An 8687-nucleotide genomic window follows, 5' to 3' on the forward strand; every position below is an offset into this window, starting at 1 on the left:
GCTTTCAGTAATCTCCCAGCTCCAGATCCTGCCCTCTGTCCTGCTTTGGGACATGTTCTTCCTGTCACTCATGCTTCAGCGCGTACTAGCCTGGGGAGGTTCAGGACCACTGCTCAGGACCCTCTGAAGACTCCAGCAGCCCTCCTTTCTTCTTCCTAGGCCTGGACCTCGCAGAGTTAACTGACTGGAGACTCTGCCTAGTCCTGCACACAGGTCCAATGGGACCATTGTTCTTAAGTGAAAAAGAAAGGGCAAGTGGTGTTTTACAAGACAAAGGGAAACACACCCAAGCACTCTGCAATGCAGCTTCTTGTGACACTTCATGAATCCAGAAGGGATAAACCGGTTCTGCACCTTAACACTCAGTCCTTTAACCCCTGCCAATCAAGGAAGGGCATTTAGATGGCCACTCTTAGGATACCAACAAGCAGTCATTAATTCTTCCAACACCACACATCAAAAGGTAGAGGGCTTTTGTTGCTAGAGTTTTCCTGCCTTGCCCACAGTCAGGACAAATCTTTGTTACCCGCCAGTCCCACAGCCGCTCAGACCCAACCAAGTAAACACAGAGACTTATATTGCTTACAAACTGTATGGCTGTGGCAGGCTTCTTGCTAACTGTTCTTATAGCTTAAATTAATCCATTTCCATAAATCTATACCTTGCCACGTGGCTAGTGGCTTACCGGCATCTTCACATGCTGCTGGTCATGGCGGCAGCTGGCAGTGTCTCTCTGCCTCAGCCCTCCGCTTCCCAGAATTCTCCTCTCTCCTTGTCCCACCTACTTCTTGCCTGGCCACTGGCCAATCAGTGTTTTATTTATTGACAAATTAGAGCAATTTGACATACAGACCACCCCACAGCAGGCTTTCTACTCCTTTAATTAGATTGGCTGGATGATCAGCCCCTACCTGCTACCCCCCACCTATCCACTCCCAGAATCATGCCACGTGAAGAGGATTGAAGGCCAGCCTCAGGGAAGATAAGAAGCCTACCTAGCAACCCCAAATATAAAGAAGGTGGTTCATGTTGGCCTCTCTAACATGGTGGCTTCTGGGAAACCTGCTTCTCATATGTTAGCTCCAGGCTCCCAAGGTATATGCCATAGGAAGTCAGCCTAGTAGTCATTGTATTGCTTTACCTAATGTAACACCAGAAGTCACATGGTGTTGCTTCGTGCATTACATCCTTTAAAAGTGAGTGACTAAGGCCAATTCACTATTCAAAGGGAAGGGAACTGAACTCCACCACGTTATGAGGTGTGTGTAAAAGAACTTGCAGGCGTGTTTTAAAACTACACACAGATCATTGCCACTCTAACTCTCTTGGAAAGTGAGCAAGATGTTTGAGAGAAAGTTTCAGTGTACCAGACTCTAAAACACTACAGAAACTATTCCTATGCACTTATCTCTAACCGGCCTTGCTTTAGATGCAAACAACTGTATGGGAAATGGGTAGGAAATGGAGCTTAGAATTTCCTAGACATGAATGAAAAGGATCTGTGAGAATTAATGACCATTCTTTCAAAAGCGAAAGATTTAACTGCAATGGTGAAATTTCCCAGCTGTCCCCAAATTATCTTTCCTCCTAGTAATGGTTTGCGGGAAAACATCTATACTTGTAGGGATATACTGGCTGGTTTTGATGTCAACTTGACACAAGCTAGAGTCATCAGAGAGAAAGGAGCTTCAGTTGAGAAAATACCTCCACAAGATCCATCTGTAAGGCATTTTCTCAATTAGTGATCAATGAGGGAGGGCCCAGCCCGTGGTAGGTGGTGCCATCCCTGGGCTGGTGGTCCTGGGTTCTATAAGAAAGCAGCAAGCCAGGGGGAGCAAGTCAGTAAGCAGCTTTCCTCCATGACCTCTGCATCAGCTCCTGCTTCCTGCCCTGTTTGAGTTCCTATTCTGACTTCCTCCAATGATGGATTATGATCTGGAAGTGTAAGCCAAATAAACCCTTTCCTCCCCAACTTGCTTTTTTGATCATGGTGTTTTGTCACAGCAACAGAAACCCTGAAAGGGGGGGTCTCTTTGACCACCATGATCAGCAGAGTAATGATCTGTTGTGGGAGAGGTTAGAAGGCAGGCTTCTATAGGACTACAAGTTCAACAAGGCTCAGTAGCTGGTATTGGTTCAAATTTTGAGAGTCTGACCCTGAGTAGTTTATTTTAGGCATATTTAAACACAGCATAATTTGGTGAAAATTTTCCTGGTGACAAGTAACTCAATCCAGTATGCATAATGAAGTTTAAGATGTGACTAATGTCAAAACTCCTTGTTTAAAAAAAAAAAGTCTTCTATAAAGATGCATTCTATAGATTGACAAGCTCACAATGAGGGACCAGGATAGGATCTGCTGTGGTCTCAGCCATACAGATAGCACAAAAGTCATCAGGTTATAAAACATGTCTGCTCCCAGCCTTCTGGGTGGAAAACAGGATATACATCTCTCCCTTTGAAGAGACAGTCCTGTATGTTTAACACTCCTGGTTCTCCTAGTGCTGATCTGTGAGCACAAGGCCGTCTCTGCCTCCCATGTATACTCTTTTTTCTTCATGAACAAGTCATTCGACCACCAGTACTTCTGTGTATTGTTTAGATGGAATCACTAACCGTGAGAGAATCCTGTGTCCTGAGCAGGAGAGACATGAATGATCGTGGCATTGAAGCCATAGGTTCTGAGCATGTATTAGAGGTTGAAGGGCAAAGCTGATACATATCTGGGACTAGCTAAAATTATCTCATGTTTTCACTGTGGGAGGTTACCATAGATTTTTCTGCCCATTTGCCAATAAGACTATGGAGAAAGAGAGCGATGTTAGAGCTTGTGTTCAAAATAACTATCTGTTGCTATTGGTAACAAAATCTCAGTGAACTGAACTGTAGGAATCCATGGCCCCTTTTGACTTGCAGATGGTTAAAGGTTTTAGAAACGGGACTTGGTTTATTTTGGGTTTTTATAGTTCACATATTTCTCAGAAGGTCAGTAGGCCTTGGGAAGGTTTATAGACTATATTTAGATTATTAAAATTATGTTTTAAACAAAAATGTTGGGGAGTTAGCCAAAAGTTAAACCTTAAAAACTGAATTGGGAGATAAGTAACATGTCAGCTGTTGGTACAGTCTGTCACCGTGTAGACACTTGCTCTTCACAGGGGCCGTTGTTCCTACTCCACAGACCTTTCTAGAACCTTCTTATTATATGGTGCCTTTTTCTTTCTCTCTTCACTCCATGTTCACCCTCTGGACTTGAAGGAATTGGACCAACCCAGTGTCTACATTCCAATTTTTTTTTTCCACAATTGCAAATAACACCGTATTTGACCCAAACCGATCTGAACCAAAAAGAAAACCATCAGCATTTCCTTGGGGAGTTCAGAAGTTCAAGCATGAATGTTCAGCTGATTTCTGGGACTGATTTTCTAAGTGTCCTATGAGTCAGCTTCTGGGTTGACTCCTTTCTCTGGTGTTCTTTGTCTTTCTCTACAGCCCTAAAATAGTGCTACCTGCCCTGGAAGCATCTCCGGGAATATTGGGTGTCTGAGGACAGTGGAAGCTTTCTCCTCTTAAGGAGCTAGGGTCCTGGAAAAAAATCAGAGGCCACAGAAGTCAGCGGCTTTCAGATTCTTGTCTTGCAAATTTGAAGAATAATTCACAGACCACAGAGGGTGATTTTTAGAGAGATGTTTCTTACAGATTCTTAAGCAGGGGGAAGGTTGGTGAGAGTATATAGAGCGCCTGTGTAACAGTCTGGGTGCTTCATAAAGGACTTAGTTATGGAAGAAACCAGTTAAAGTTTGAGAGGAAGGTGAGCTGGTTACTCCAGGCACCTGCTCTCCATCTCTGTCAAACTTCTAGGCAGAGGTACTCATTGAGGAGACAGGAAAGAAACAGGACCAGAGCGCTCTTCAGCCACGTTTCTCCCCCAGGAGGGATGCTCTCAGAACTGTCACTCTGGGGCTCCTGCCCTCCCTGGCCAGTTTCTGGCCCCTCTCCTCACCCCCTGGAATTTATATCTAGAGAACACAGTGAACATTTCTTATTCAGAATTCTTAAGAAATGTCCAAAAATTCACAGTCATTCCACCGGTATGGGTCTCTACCCTGCCCTATGCCAACAAAATTTGCTGTGGTGATTGGTTAGGCCTTAATCCAGCTTCCACCCCCACAGCAAGACCACATCTGGGCCACAGGTGACAAGATGGACAAGAACTGGATCCCCAAGGAGAACAGGAGCTCTTGACAGAAGCCAAATTGGATACCAGGGAGGCAAGGAGCCAATAGCTTTGGCCATTAGCTCATCCTCTGCCCAGATGGCGCTCGGCACACCAGCCCCACTGAGCTCAGCATCACCCCCTACCATGACCTCTTCTCTTTCTTCCTTGTGTTGACAGATGCTGAATGTGTTCAATGGGTTCTGGACCCACAAAATGTCATGAAAGAGTATAAGTGCTCTTCCTTGAAGACACGGGATAGGTCATACACACTAGATCACCAGATCACATGCAACAGAGCATCGTGACAATACCAGGGGGTCTGCAGAAATTAGTATTATGGTCCCCACATGCATTGACCATGTAAACTGAAGCACATATGATTTTAAAAGTCTATCCCAGTGTAGAAAGAACTATGATAGTGATAGGGACAGGAATATGCCACCCCAAAATAGGCTCCTTAGCATATGGACTATTCTGTGCTGAAGGCAATTGAGGAACGGCAGACCCAGGAAAAACTCTGAAAATAGAATGTAAGTTTCCCTTTTTAAGGACATTTACACTTAGAAAAGCAATTCCCATCTGTAAAGGTGACGTACTCTCCTGTACCAAGAGAAAAGGGTGAGGGCTGCAACTCACCACCAGAGAAAGCACCAAGTTAAATCCGCAAACTGCATTTTAATAGACTGCCTTGCTCATCACCTAGGCCTCCGTCATCTTCTCATAATTCCCCTGCCTCACCAAGGTTAAAATCCCCCTTTCCTTGCCATGCCTAAGATGGCATATAAATGCCCAATTCTGGCTGCTTTCCTGAGCCACATTTTTCTTGGTGAGCAACAACATAAATGGACATAATTGAAACTGATTTTGTTTTTCTCTTGTTCATCCATCTTGTGTTGGTTTTACTCACAGGCGCAAAAGAAGGGAGAGAGAAAGTGATTTTCCCTCTCCTGCAGTAGACTGCCTGCCTCAGACCTGTAGTGCTAAGAAACACTTAGCAGAATGGCAAATCAACTTTGGGGTGCTGTAAGCTCTGTTATTCTTAAAGCATTAAGGTTCTTATCCTCTAAGCAATTAATCCCTTTGAAACTGCTTCTTTTCAACCCAAAGAGAGGCCAACTTCAAAAGTGTGGACCACTGTGAGCTAAACTGTCGAGTGAAAGAAATGGATTTCCTTTGTGACATGGGGGCATATAGGACAGAGCTACAGGGAAGGGAACCAAAGCAAGCATATCCCCGGGACTCCTCATATTTTTATCAAGAGCCATTAAGATCCAGATCTGGATAAATATCATTAAAATGACACGAAATGAAGCTATTGTCCTCAAATAGCCATCTAGAAAGAAACAGACCCTGGAGCAGGATACACAAGGACCACACGTGTTAAGGAGCGTCCCCAAGGGAGGCAACGGCACTGATTGAGGGCCGCTTCACACTTCTCTTTCAGCACTCCCACCTGGAGAACAGAGAAGTCCAGGCTCTGCAATGGTCCGGTCCCTGCTTGGCATCTTCCTGATGGTGACTTCTCCCTTATTGGTTTCCCTTCCTGTTAAACTTGGCTCTTTTCTGCCGCTTTCCCTGCCTTTGCAAAGGCCGGTGAACTGGAGGGAGGCTCACTGAATAATTTAAAGGCAGCTCCTCCCTTCCAGGAACAACACTCCTGGTTACCTGAGATAAGGAGGCTACCTGAGCATCTGCATGTGTGTTCCAGACAGGCACGCAGTGGCGGTGACACTGTTAGGTTGATAGTTGGCAGGATTAGAGGCCGTTAGGACTGGATCCCTCCCTCACAATCAACAGCTGGTAAAACTAAGGCTAGAACTACAGTACCAGAACTACCAGAACTACCAGCACAAGGAACGGACCTAGTCAGACCTCTGGCCCCAGAAGGAGGTGTGACATCCTAAACTGCTGTGTAGATGGGCATTAGTAGATAACTATCTAAACCTGATTCTAAGAGTCCTTAACCCTATAAGATTACTATCAGGATGCTTTGTGATAAAGCACAAGGACATACCTTATCCTCTCACGTAAGAGTCAATCCAAACGGGCCTGTCAATCACCTATCCAGGAAAATGCTCCTCTGGGAAGCTGTCTGCTAGACTATTTAGAAATTGTATAAAACTAACCTAGAATGTAGTTTGGCACAATGGTCCACCTGGCCATTTTTACCCCTTAAGAGTATTTCTCTTTGTTCTCTTTGCTCCATGAACTGTATGTATCTTCTACATTTACGCTGGTGTGTTTTTTCTGATTTTTTTTTTTTTTCAGAGAGACCACAAGGCTCTGGGGAGTCTACAGTGAGATCCTGGTGATGCTGTTAACCAAAATAGCCAGGGAGTCAGCAACAACCATAAGCACCCAGAGAATTCCAACATCTCAAATCCAATTGAGGAATGATGCTATATTTGAAAGAACTAGCTGGTTAGTTGGTGGACAACCGGGCAAAGGGAAAGCACAGCAGTACCCTGTGCTAGGACCACACGTCCAGGAGCAGTTACATGCTTTAGTAAAGATCCGTGCAAGTTTTAGCTGCTTCCTTCTTGCTCCTCCCAGCCTCTGAGAGGCATTTCAATAAACACCTTCCCCAGGTAACAACCACAAATCACAGATACATTAGAGTCCTAAGTAGAAATAGAAGTGAGAACAAAACATGGAAAGATCTAGAAGCTCCACCCAGCGAGGTTTGTTTATCCAAGCCCCCACAAAAATGGGCTTGAACCATTCCTCAACTTATGAACCCTTGAGATTTGTGGGTGACTGTTGAAATGTGTGGACTGAGTCAGGGCTGAATGTAGAATCCAAGGTAAGCACAGAGGACTAGAAACGAATTTGAGCAACAAGGTCCTCCTTCTACCTGTTCCATGAAAGTTGCTTTTATTAATTGAAATAAGCTCCTGGATTAATTTAGGTAAAACCCTTTTGGTTTACTGCTGTCCCCGCACGGAACTCAGCATGCATTAAGCCCATTCAGGCCAGGGCTCAGACATGTTGAGGCATGTTGCAAGGACTTGTAGGCATGTGGGAGACCCACCAGGAATTTTCTTAGGTGAGAAATAGAGGGAATCCCTACTCAAGAAAGCTCTAGAACAAGCAAGCCTATACTAGGACAGTGGTCCAGAGTGGGAGGGGCAGAGAGCTAAAGAGAGTGGGGAGGCCTCTCAGAGGCTGATGGAGTTTCAAATTCCTGTTCCTGAAACTTCCAGAATATTACAGTAAGGTATATCAGCACCAGGTTATAAAAGCAGGCATATTTTACACATTTTCATTTAGCATACTAACATATTTGATTTTTAACACCAAAATTAAAAAATAAACATTGCAAAGAATTGGTGTTATTCACAAGATATTAATGGATTTTGCAAGCATTACAAATTCATACTTCAGTGAGGGTGATGTGATCCATCGGTTCCTCCCCAAAAGACTATGTGGAGAATGCTCTCTTCCTTCAGTTCTGCTGACATCTCTCTGAGATGCTGCCCACGACCCCTCTATCCTTCTGATCCATCTTTACCATCCCAGCCTGAGTATTATGCCTACTGGCTACAGGAAAAGATCAAGTAGGAAGAGGTCCTGATGTAGCTAGTCACTGAGATGCCGAGCACGCAGACCTACCTGTGCCAGCAACATCTTCAGCAACTTTGGTGACTGTGGCAACCACAAGCATCAGCAGAGACATTGCCATCTTGACCAGGCAGGTGTCAGCAGCTTTGGCAAAGCCTCGGCCATCACAGGGACTGCCTTTGAGTGGCACCAGCCCTGGCTACACCTCTAGATGGACAGATAGCAGAGCATTCACTCTCACTGTTGTGAGAGCCAGGAGGATGGGGAGAGTCGGAGAGCCGAGAGGTAACCAAGATTATTTTTTCCATCAACTCAACTTCCTTGCCCTCTCCCTGGGGGTCTAGGCTTCCCTCAGGGAACACACACTGCTTCTCCATGCCTAGTTTATTTTATACTGAGAATCATCAGGGACCACCAAATGGGTGGGTCCCTTCAATTCTCCAGCTTAATACCAGGAAGCTTAGATAGGGGCTGAAGAGATGGCTCAGTGGGTAAGAGCGTGTCCTGCTCTTGCAGGGGACCTGAGTGTAAGCCCCAGCACCCATGGTCGGGTGACTTATATCCACCTGTAACTCCAGTTCTAGGGGGGGTTAGATAGATGCCCTTGGCCTCAGTGGACACTGGCACTATTTGCACAAACCCACACACAGACAGATTTACATACACAGTTAAAAGATAAGAAGCCCACTTATCCAGCAACACAAGGCACACTTGCCCATAGTAGCTTTATTAAGAAGTTTTAAGTGTTGTAACTTTGCTTTAGATACCAGCTTTTTCTTTTATTCTTTTATTTTTGTTTGTTTGTTTGTTTTTAGAGACAGGGTTTCTCTGTGTAGCTTTGCGCCTTTCCTGGATCTCCCTCTGTAGACCAGTCTGGCCTTGAACTCACAAAGATCTGCCTGCCTCT

General features: G+C 45.0%; 1 long non-coding RNA gene across 3 annotated transcripts in view; it reads left to right on the forward strand.

The window, feature by feature from the left end:
- Positions 1 to 6744, forward strand: part of LOC143267856 (uncharacterized) — a 32275-nt gene extending 25531 nt beyond the window's left edge. For 2 of the 3 annotated variants that reach the window (XR_013043483.1, XR_013043485.1), the window contains one exon: positions 6488 to 6744. This is a non-coding gene — a long non-coding RNA (uncharacterized LOC143267856). Of the gene's footprint in view, positions 1 to 5663; positions 5735 to 6487 lie in introns of all 3 variants that reach the window. The other variant, XR_013043484.1, reaches the window with a different exon arrangement.
- The last annotated feature ends 1943 nt before the right edge of the window (positions 6745 to 8687 follow it).

This window comes from Peromyscus maniculatus, chromosome 11 (assembly GCF_049852395.1).
Source record: "Peromyscus maniculatus bairdii isolate BWxNUB_F1_BW_parent chromosome 11, HU_Pman_BW_mat_3.1, whole genome shotgun sequence".
NCBI lineage: Eukaryota > Metazoa > Chordata > Mammalia > Rodentia > Cricetidae > Peromyscus > Peromyscus maniculatus.